This window comes from Mus caroli, unplaced genomic scaffold (assembly GCF_978045245.1).
Source record: "Mus caroli unplaced genomic scaffold, Mus_caroli_1 scaffold_18, whole genome shotgun sequence".
NCBI classification, from domain to species: Eukaryota; Metazoa; Chordata; class Mammalia; order Rodentia; family Muridae; genus Mus; species Mus caroli.
In genome coordinates, this window is record NW_028227273.1 from 51,422,937 (window position 1) to 51,433,852 (window position 10,916).

Genomic DNA, 10,916 nt, shown 5'->3' on the forward strand with positions numbered 1-10,916 from the left:
TTAGTAAATCATTCTTATCCAACTAAAAGATTTTTTCAATTTGCCATGCCTCTGCTTTAGCCAACAAGCACACTCTGTGGGGGGAGGGGGGAGAGGGATCAATGAAGGAACTGAAATTGAGTTAGCAGTTTTCATAAAAATGCATATTATGATAAAGAAAGTAGTAGTCTTATCAGGCCTAAACAATGGTATGGTGAGTGGATAGAACCGTGAATGAACATTTGTTTTCTGCAATGTATTATTACATATTATTTCTTCTCCATCGACCCATGTACGTGCACACACAATCATATGTGCACGCACACACAATCACATAGATCACATAGATATGCATGCACAGATACTGGCATGTTGCAGGTGCATGCATAGAGTTAAAATGTAATTTTTTCTTTCCAGTGTAGGTTTTTTTCCAGCTAAGAAGAGCCACGAGGCAGCAGCAGGAGAGGGTTAAGTAGGAATCTCTAGTAATGTCTCCACTTGTTCTTTGAGGAACAACAAAGAGAGGAAGCATAGCCTCTATGGAAGGAAATTCCCAGGCCGCAAATGGACATTCACAACCTGCCCTGTGAACCCCTGAGGGGTGTCTGATAATAAACACTCAGCCAACAAAACAACCCAGAAAGGCATTTTTACAAGCATTCCTGTATTCTCACCACGGGACCAGCAAACATTTTTCTGCATCTTGGCGACCTGGAAGGGCCTGGATAGACACCTGCTGACAAGGCCTAGATATCCTAGCCCTGTGTTGAGCTGCTGTTTGTATATCCAGGTCCCCTCTGCTCCCTGAACCTTTGATTGTGCTGGGGCTGAGGCTGGGCCTTGAGCCACTGGAATTAAGATCCCAGATGGAGTCAGGGCAAGGAGGGCATGGAATGCTGCATGCGGACCCAAGACAGACCCACCTTTTCCTCTCCCATGAGACCCCAACACAAGCCAGGGCACTGAAACTTAAAACAGTGCTGTACAGACCTTCCTCAGGAGTGTAGAGGGAGGGATTAAAATATAAGGGACAGGGAAGTGAAAAGAGGTTTGTTTGTTTGTTTGTTTTCTGAATATGTGGGTATGTGGATGTGTGTGCATAAACATGCATGTGGTGGCCAGAGGGCAAGTCAAGTTTGCCTGTCATCCCTCAGAGGCTATCCATCTTGGTTTTTGAGTCTTTCATTTTCCTGCAGTCCACCAAATAGGCTAGGCTAACTGCTCAGCACAACCTCAAAGATGAACTTGTCTTTGCTTTCCTAGCCCTTGGGCCACAAAGATTCCACCACATCCATCTTTTTGTGGGGGTCCCAGGGACTGAACTGGTGTTCTCATGCTTGCAAGGCAAGCACACTACTTCCTGAAGTATCAGGACAGCCCAGGTTTCAGGCGGTTCTGAGAGAAGATTTCACCATGTAGCTTGGGGTAGCCTGGAACTCTGTGTGTAGCAAAGGCTAACTTTGAACTTGGAGAAACACTTCTGCCTCGACCTCTCTGGTGTTGTGATTAAAAGCATGGTACAGCATACTTTTATTCCCAACACTAGGGAGCCAGAGGCAGGTGGATCTCTGCGTTCAAGACCAGCCTGGTCTATAGATTGAGTTTCAGGACAGCCAAAGCTACACAGAGAAGCCCTATCTGTTGGGGGTGGGGGATTCGAAGCATGTGACATCACACCTAGGCAAAGTGGCATTTTGCACCTCTTTGTCTATAGTTGTAAAAAAAGAAGTATTGGAATCAGGATATAAATACTTTCATAGGAACTACTTAAAAGGAATATGTAGCAATGTGAAATCAAATTGTAAAACCTTAAGCAAAGTCTAGTTTATAATATACTACTTTATTTATCTCCAAACTAATAAGACATGAGATCTTTTATATCTTTCTTGAAGATGACTATGTCAAAGCCTACAATAATGACAAAATTCAGGGTGGTTCACTAGCTGGTTTTTGCAATGGCAAGTAGCCATGCATGCATGTTGGGGTGGTATGTGTGCTCTTAGAGTGGTGTGTGTGTTCTTAGGATATTCGTTTTCCTGTAATTGAATTAAAAACCACTTTGTTACACAGGCAACCTATATCCTCAAACACCATCCCCGTCTCAAAACTCCATTCGAATCCAGCACCCAGCACTGGTGAGGGGTATAGCCTTGGCTGCAAATAGAAAGCAGACCTTTTATTTTTAAATAGCCATCACCGGTGTCTGAGATATTTTTAGATGAAAAAAAAATCAGACCTATCTTCTCATTTGCATTTGCTCAGAGTGGAGGCCGGCCTCCGTCTTGACCCTCTGCACTCAGGATCACATAGAGTCGACTGAGGGGGAACGACAGCTTCCATGTTTCCCTCTAGGTGGGGTTAGCAAGAGTCTCTGCTCAAGCCTCCCTCTGCCCTTTGTACTGCAACAATGGACGGAAACACAGCCTTGTTAGAGGAAATTCCCAGGGCTGTGCTTCGGACATTAGACAGTTGCTTTGCTATGCTAGGTAGCCAAAGTGCATCTAAAAATAAACACATAGGTCTTCGAAGGTTCTATAATGTGGCCCTTCACTGTTGATTATATTTCAAAGGGATTTTTTTTAAAGACCATTATTTTTAAGAAAGCAAGCCTAGGTAAACCTGCAGGATAAAATATATTGTGCCTCTGTTTCTGCATGACAAACTCTTGTATTGTTGGTACTCTTCTATAGAAAGGACAGTTGCCATTATTTGTCCTTCTGGGATCTTGCTATGAGGCTGGAGGAAGCAAAGGATGGCTGCGGTGCAGCCCGGCATCTTTAGAAGGATGTAAAGGGTCCTAAGCAGATGATAAGAATAGCCAGTTCTTCTGAGTCTATGAAGGATCCAGTATTAGCCTAGAATTTTTAGATAGCCTAAGCCCACTTAAACTGATCCTTATATCTCTAAGAATCTCCAAGTTGTCATCTGGCAGAGGCTGTGACCAATGTGGTCCTTTTTGCAAGAAGAAAAGGCAGGTGGAAGGCTGGGGAACTTTGACATTGAAACAGGCAGCCAGCTCCAGACAGCTCTCCCCTCTCCCTAGAGGTCAGGCACCCAGCATCAGAGGAGCATGGAGCTATTAAGCTTCAGCATGTGTCACGTAGATTTCTGAGTGGCTAAGAACACACATCCCTGCAGGAATCCTTTGGCTTCAGAGCTAGAAAAGGGGCTTGTAATATTTGCACTTTTTGGGTTGACAAAAATGTCTCCAAACTCGGCAATTTCCCATCAAATAAAAATGTGTTTGTAATAACCCAAGGATCAAGCCATGATCAACTTGTAGAGTGACCCAAGAGTCGTTGGGGTGAACTTTTCCCCTCTTCTTTCGATTTTTGCGCTTTTTCCTGGAAGTCCGACTTAATCTATTGTTGCAAAGATCCTATTTTTAAATTATGGCAGCCAAAAAATAAGGCTAGAGAGTGAAAAGTCAGCTCACGTCATTCCAGGCTAGTGATGTTTTTTTCAGTTCTTTATCTGGTGGCTTGGATTAGGACACTGACATCATGAGAATTTCAAGAGTGAGAAGGGACCTTGGAGGTCATCGCTCAGACCCCACCCATTCAGTCATTCCCTTCGGGAACACCCTGACCACTGATCTCCTAAGATGCTGGAATGCTGCCCTGGACAGGGTGTCCCCCACCTCCACAAGACAACTCACCCATTTTTAGACAATTCTGATGGTGGGTAAATCCTTCCACATATTGAGTTGCTGTTGTGGGAAATATTAAAAAATGGTACCATCTCCCACTATACCCTACTACTCTCTGCTCTGGTGGTCTTGCTGCCTCTTGACTAGCCCCAGTCGGCTGGTCTTCCCAGCTCAGTCTGCCTCAGCACCACTTGTACCTTCTCAGCCCCGTGCTGCTAGTGATCACAAATCCCCTAGTAAATCAACCTAGTAACTAGGTAACCTAGTAACTTAGTAAATCAAAACTCTAGGAGCTTATAATTAGTCAGATTTACATATCAATAAATTCTCAGTTCACAAGATGTCCACACAATAATTTCAGAGCCAATTGATAATGATACAAGCTGCCCACCTAGATTAGACGAGTTTCCCAATTATCCTATCCTTTTGTGATATTCATAGCTACCAGTAGCTATTTAAAGCCACTCGGAATCTGGATCGTTTTTTCCTCTTCCTCCCTCTTCCTTCCTTCTCTCTACCTGTCTCCTGTCTCTGAAACCCTTAGCTCTGCCTCCCTTTTCCCTGCCCAACCAAGTTGAAATCTCTTACCCTTAAATTCTATTCCATGATCTGGTGGCCTTCTCTTTTCCACACGAGTGACCTTTTGAGTAATTGAAGGCAACCTTTGCATGCTACGGCATGCAGCTCTTCCTTCAGATATCTCCATGTCTTTCCACTATTCTATGGATGAGCCTCTTCTCAGTTTCATCATCTTAGTCTCTTTTAAGATCTGGGATAAAGCTTTTCCTTGGTGTGACTTGGTGTATTTACATGTTCACATACCGTAAGTCGGAAGTCGGCATCAGGGTGCCTCCTCCATTGCTTTCAGTCTTGTTTGTTTGTTTTTGAGACAGGCTTTCTCTGTGTAGCCCTGGCTGTCCTGGAACTCACTCTGTAGACCAGGCTGGCCTCAAACTCAGAGGTCTGACTGCCTCTACCTCTTTAATGCTGGGATTAGAAGCATGCACTACCACTGCCAGGCTAAGTCTTATTTTTTGACACAAGGTCTCTTCAATGAATCTGGAGCTCACTGGCTAGGTTAGATTATGAGCACAGCAAGCCTTAAACGTCCACTTATCTCTGTGCTGAAGCTGACATCCCCACTCCCGCCACGATCAAGATTCCTGCCACACCTTCCTTTTATGTCTGTGATAGAGATGCAAACACAGGCTCTCCAGTCTGAGTGGCAAGCATTTTACCCACTGATCCATGCTCTGCTGGCATAGGTCAGTCAAGCAACTTGTTACATATGTTAGCTAAGTAATCGTCTTTTCTCCTCGTGTGTTAGAACATATTTTCAGAAACGAAATCAAGATTTAGCAAGGCGCGGACAATCACCTATTGATAGACGTAACAAAAAAAGGAATTGAAAACAACCTTGGCCTCTTTTTACCCCCACAGCAGGCTCTGATTCAAAGGGAAATGTGGAGGTAAGTGAGGTGTTGTTCCCCAGGAATCTCAGCACTTAGAGAGAGGCAGGAGGACAAAGAGTTAGCAGTTACTCCCTCCTCATCTAATGTAAGATGGAAGCCAGCCTGGGCAGCAAGCATCCCTGTCTCCTAAAAGGGTGGTAGAAGAATATGAGAAGAACGAGGGAAAGAAAGGGAGAAGAAGGGGAGGAAGGGGGATGAGGAAGATTGTATCATATACACTGAGGTTTCAGCTATAATCTATGTATGGCCATCCATCAGAAACCTCCCATGCAGGTTAACATCCTTTTGCTGGCTACCACTGTTGCTTATTACTAATAGACCTGAGTGCAAATCTGAGTGGTTAGGAGATGAGCTGAAGGGCCGCCGTGGAAAGGGACAGTAAGTGAGAGATGAAGAGGCCTGCGCGTCAGGAAGGAAGAGGAAAATCTGGATGTCCAGGAAGTATATATTTGGAAACTTCATATGCTAAAGGAACAAGAAAAAGAGGGCTCAGAGACAGGGGCAGAAGTGACTTGAGAAGGCCTGAGCAGCTTGTGCCCTCTAAGCCTAGTGGTTGATCTGGGCGCACATAGAAAGGATTGTTTTCCTTGCAGCTTGGTCGGAGCTGTTGCTATGCACATGCCCTAAGTAAAGTACAAAGGACAATATGCAAGTCTATGGCCGGAGTTAAAGGCAGATTCCCTTAGGATGTTTTGGTGACTTTGCCTTAGAAAACTGCAGCTCATTGCCAAGAGAGGTGAGGGATACAGCTCAGTGGGTAGCTAGCTTGCCCTCTTAGCATGCATAAGCCCTGGTTTCCATTCCTGGTACAGCATAAACTGGGCAGGATAAGGGCAAGCCTGTAAGCCCAAGGCTTGGAGGTGAAAACAGAGGCACCAAAAGTTCAAGATCATAGTTCTTGAGAACATAGTTCAAGGCTAGCCTGGGATACATAAGACTCTCAAAACAATCATGGGCCAATGTGAGAACAGAGGCCCCAAGACTTCTGTCCACTGAGTGGAGCTAAGGCTTCCCTGTTTACCACTGCATAAAAATCAAGGCTTCGTGAAAGGTTGTAGACCCAAATTTCTCCAGGGAGACAGCCGCACTTGCAGGTGTTATAACCAGACACCCCAGAATTTGGTACAAGTCTTTCTGCCCGAACGCACTGTATCAAAGCTCCCGATGCCCTCATTTGCATGTGTTAATATTTGTTTGCCATCAGAGCTCTTTGTCAACCTCACCCGCGCCCCCTTCTAGGGAAGTATAAGAGAGAGGAGAAAGGTCCTCTGCTGAATCTCACATTGTTATGTCTGTCATCGCGTTCCTAGCACACAGCCAGCTGCCTGATAGGGGGAAGGTGTTCACACTGCTGAAAAAGCAAGTCTCTGACTTAGTGTGGCAAAGAACAGAGAGCAGGGATTAGGAAGTAACTGATGAAAGAGGTTATCTATCCAGGGACATGTGAAGACTTTAAAAATCGCACGGTGCACGTTAGAGCATCCTCAAAATGCTCTGTAAATAGCTGAATCCATAAAGACTTGGATCAAAAGAGTACGGGAAAAATCTTCCCGGAAAACTTTAACTATGCATCTTATTCTAGTCATTAATTCAAATTATTTGGCTAGTGCACACATTCATTTGTTCCTTCCTTCCTTTCTTCCTTCAATTAGATCATACTGATTGAATACAAGCAATATTCCAGACATGCCGAAGGCTACGGATTCAGAAAAAAACCCACCAGCATCTAGCCACAGATGAGAAAATCCCATAGTAACAGGTACTTCATATGCCATAAAATCAGAGACCCAGGGTGCTTAGTGAGGGGTAGACTAAATGTGGGGGCATAAGAGTGAAACTAAGGCTGTAATGGGTAACTGGGGAGAAACTGAATGGGAGTACACAGGCAGAGAGCAGCACAGCCAGGCATAGGTGGGCAGCAGAGAGATCAGGTGATAAGGGAAGTGGCACGAAGTACAGTTGAGAGCCAGGTCATGAAAGGTGAGGCTGGCAGAATATTATGAAGTAGAACTGGGGTCATTTGCCCTCCCCAAGGCAGGACCCTGCAAGAACTTATCCCAACCTGGATGATACACAGATTCTGTAAGTCTGGCAAAGAGATTGGGGTTGGAGGGAGTCTGCATTTCTAAGGAGCTCTTAAGTGATGCCTGATACAAATGGTGCCTGGTGCCCCTTAGGGTGGCAGCAATACAAGCAGCAGGGTGTGTACATCTGACATAGTTCAGGAGAACTACAAAATCACAATGGCCTTTTCCCAACACTCTGTAGCAGGATGTAACAGGGAATGAATGGAGAAAGACAATACCAAAGCTAAATTCACAATGACCCATCAATCAACCAGCCAATCAATCAGTAAGAGAAGCTAGCGAAAGAGTTCAGTAAGTTGGCTGGTAGTCTTTGAAGTCAGTCCAAGTAATTATCCTCAGAGAAAGGCTGGTTATAAAGCTTAAGCACACCCCATCCAATCAGAACTTTGTGAGCTGAATCTGCCTCGACTATCTCTGGGTCTCAGCTGCATCATCTTGAAGCCCACTAACATCCAGCTAAAGCGTCCAGGTAAAGGAGCCTTGTCATGCCCGCAGAGGATCTCCATACCAAGTGAGTAAAGCCAGGCTTTCTTGCTATCATTGAGTGTGTATTTCAGGAAATCTCAGAAAGAGCCAGAAAGATCTAGAAAACAACACAGATGTCCACCAGATCCCTGAACAACATTTCTGTTTGGGGGTTTGGTTTTCATTTATAATGCATAGGCATGTAAATAAGAAATACCTGTATTGCTGTCACCATATTCTCTATCCACCTTGGTATATTTCTCACTCAAAAACTTGAAAGTGGATTAAAACAATTATGGTCGAGGTTTGCACAGTAGGGGAAAGGCAAGTCAGCTCACAAATATTTCCCCCTTCATCACACAGAAGCCAAAACATATAACTTCTAATGAGAGGTTCCTCCAAAGAAAACAAGAATCAGAATTTGTGTTTCATGCACATATATGGGTTGCTATTCTCTAGCCAAAGGCAAACAAACTCAAAACGATCAATAATACCCTCTGCCTGCCACTATTTGCCCACGCAATCTTGTAAACAAGCCGATCTCTACAAGGCACAGAAGTTGAGTAGAGGCAGCCATCGGGTAGAGCTGCACAGATCGACACCCATCCCTCTGCCTTAGAGGAGTTTGGCTTACGTCCAAGGAGACAAAAGACCACAAGAGCACCTACCTACCTTTCTCTTCAGCAGTGGGCAGCCTCCTCAGATTTACTTCTGTGTGGACGATCTCCCCGCAGACCTCTGAGGTGAGGCGAAACTTAAAGGTGTCCCATTCATTCAGGCAACCCGAGGAGGGCAGAGTTTCGGTAGATCAGACTTTAGAGACTCCCGGGCTCACACTGGGCTTCCAGACCTCCGGGCCAGAGGTGAACTGTGGGCTGTTCCTCAGTGCAGGAAGAAACTGGGAGGCACCGTGGAGGTGGAGGCGGAGGCTGGGGAAGGGAAGCAATCTGGGGACTGTAATAAATGAGGAATCCTCTCCACACGATTTCCTGTATTTGGTGCCTCTTGCCTCTCGCAGGCTTCCCAGAGGGACTCAGAAATTTAAACTTGTCCTTTGGCCACTGAAAGAGGAGAGGATAAACATGCTAAGAACCATGAAAATAAGGAGAGACGGGCAACAGGCAGAAAACTCGCAGCCGCTACCTTTATCTTTAACAAAGTACTTTCTTCCTGAAATTTCTCCAAGTGTTTAACTCTGCAAAAGTCAAGGGTGCCTTCGTCCTCTTCCCCTTAGCTTCTGGCCCTGGCCCAGACATCAGGCAACAGAGCAGCCAGTGAGAAACAGGTCAGAACAGGCTCAGGAACAGTATTTGCCTGCCTTCAGAAGAGACCCAAACTGCTGCGTTTTTGGAAAGGTTTGTGATATTGGTTATTAATCTTGGGGAAAAAATCTCCTATTATTTATTAATTGATTTTGTTCCAAGGCTTAAAGAATTATTGATGATCTATGATCCGTAGATTGCTGCAAGCAGGATCCTCTACATTAGTGGTTCTCAGCCTCTGCCTGGGTTTAAAATCCTTTGGGAGTCCAACAACTTTTTCACAGGTGTCTACATATATTCTGTATATCAGATTTTTACATTGCAATTCATAACAGTAGCAACATTTCAGTTATGAATTAACAATGAAAATATTATAGATACAAATTTTATAAAAAATATAAATGTTATGGATGGGGGTCACCACAACATGAGGGTCATAGCGTTAGAGAGGTCGAGAACCATTGCTCTATAATATATGTAAAGCTCACTGAGAGCTGAAAAGGAAAGACACCCACTCAAGAGTGTAAAAAATTCAAGGTGGCTGCCCTTGAGCATTCAGCTATGAACAGAGAGGGCAGCCTTTGTAAGCCCAGGGCTTAGTATAAGTACAGAGTCACCCATCAGGCTGGTCCCAGTTATAGAAATACGTTGGCAATTCTAAGTGAGTTGACCTCAACAGGCATCAAGAAGCTTAGACTCCCCCTCATTTGCTTTGTGATGTGAGGTATATCAGAAGCTGGTACCTGGACAGAAATGCTCAACCCTGAGTGTGAAGAGATACAGAATGGCCGTTACAGTCACACCAGTCGACTCCTTGCTGATGTCTTGGCTTCCTCTAGCCCAGTCTCCTCGAGGCTACCAAGGAAATCACCCTCCATGTTGTTATGTAAATAATTCATTTAATTGTTACCTCTGCTTTGCTTTAGATCTATGCATATGGGGCTAGAGAGATGGATCCACGGTTCACAGTGTTGCTGCTCCTCCAGAGAACCCAAGTTTCTCCCGAGAGACTGAGGAAATGGTCTCCATAATGTTTATTAACATTTTGTACTACGTTAAGAAAAGCAGTCAAACACTTCATCATGATGTAGACCAATGTCTCCCGCTTTACCTCGGGTCTCCCTTCTGTGTGTCCTGTTTAATCCTCCCTCTATTCCCTCCTTCACGACCTCTCTTCCCTTATGGAAATTACTCTATGCAGAATGCAGATTTCCCTCTCCAGAGTCCTTCACCTCTCACAGCTCCCAGAGCAGACTCTGATACCTTGGGCCCTGGTATTGTTCCCTAGAGAACTCTGACTTTCTCCCCCACAAAGCCAGGAAGCCTGTCTATATGTGCTTGGAAGGAAAGGATTAAAGTTAGTAAGGGTGAAGGCAAGCATTGAGAGATAAGGGGATGGAGGGGGAGAAATGGCCAACGGGAGAGTTGGGGGACCGGGGGAGGGACGAATAGGGAAAGGAAGGGCAGCAGGATGGAGATGGTGATGGTAGGAAGAAGTGTGGGGTGAGAAAAGGTTAGAAAACGTCAAGAGAGGAGACAGGAAGTCAGGGACTGTCACAGGCCAGTATTTCCCAGGGGGCAGAGTCAGGGCAGGCTCTTTGAGCTTCCGCTTCCGGCTGGACACCTTCATCTTTTGTCTCTCCAGCAGGCAGAGGGAGGTGCTGGAACACGCCACCATGGGTGCCATTGCAGCAAAGAATTAGTCCCTGCATTTTTTCTTGGACTTGGAGGCATTATTAAAGCCACACGATCATTTGTCATTTTATGGTTTAGAACACATCACGACAGTCACCCCTGGAATTTCTAAGTATGTTTTTGGGTTCCTTCCCATGGCTCTCCAGAATCAAGCGCTCCAATTGTCTGTTTACAAAGGCTGTTCTGGGATGAGAAGCTCCACAGGAGGCTGCCTGATTAAAGTACTAGTGGCACCGGCATGTGCAGAGGCAATCAATGCGCGTGCTCTCTGAGTAGCCGGTTTTATGCTCAGAATTGGTCAATTTTA

At 45.1% G+C, this 10,916-nt stretch overlaps 1 protein-coding gene across 2 annotated transcripts in view; it reads right to left on the reverse strand.

Annotated features, from left to right (window-relative positions):
- The window catches only part of Adgrf5 (adhesion G protein-coupled receptor F5), a 93,609-nt gene extending 84,937 nt beyond the window's left edge, over positions 1-8,672 (reverse strand). Inside the window, exon 1 of one of the 2 annotated variants that reach the window (XM_029471063.2) lies at positions 8,325-8,672. The gene's annotated coding sequence lies outside the window, so the exon portion shown is untranslated. Of the gene's footprint in view, positions 1-8,320 lie in introns of both variants that reach the window. The other variant, XM_029471064.2, reaches the window with a different exon arrangement.
- Positions 8,673-10,916: the final 2,244 nt, after the last annotated feature.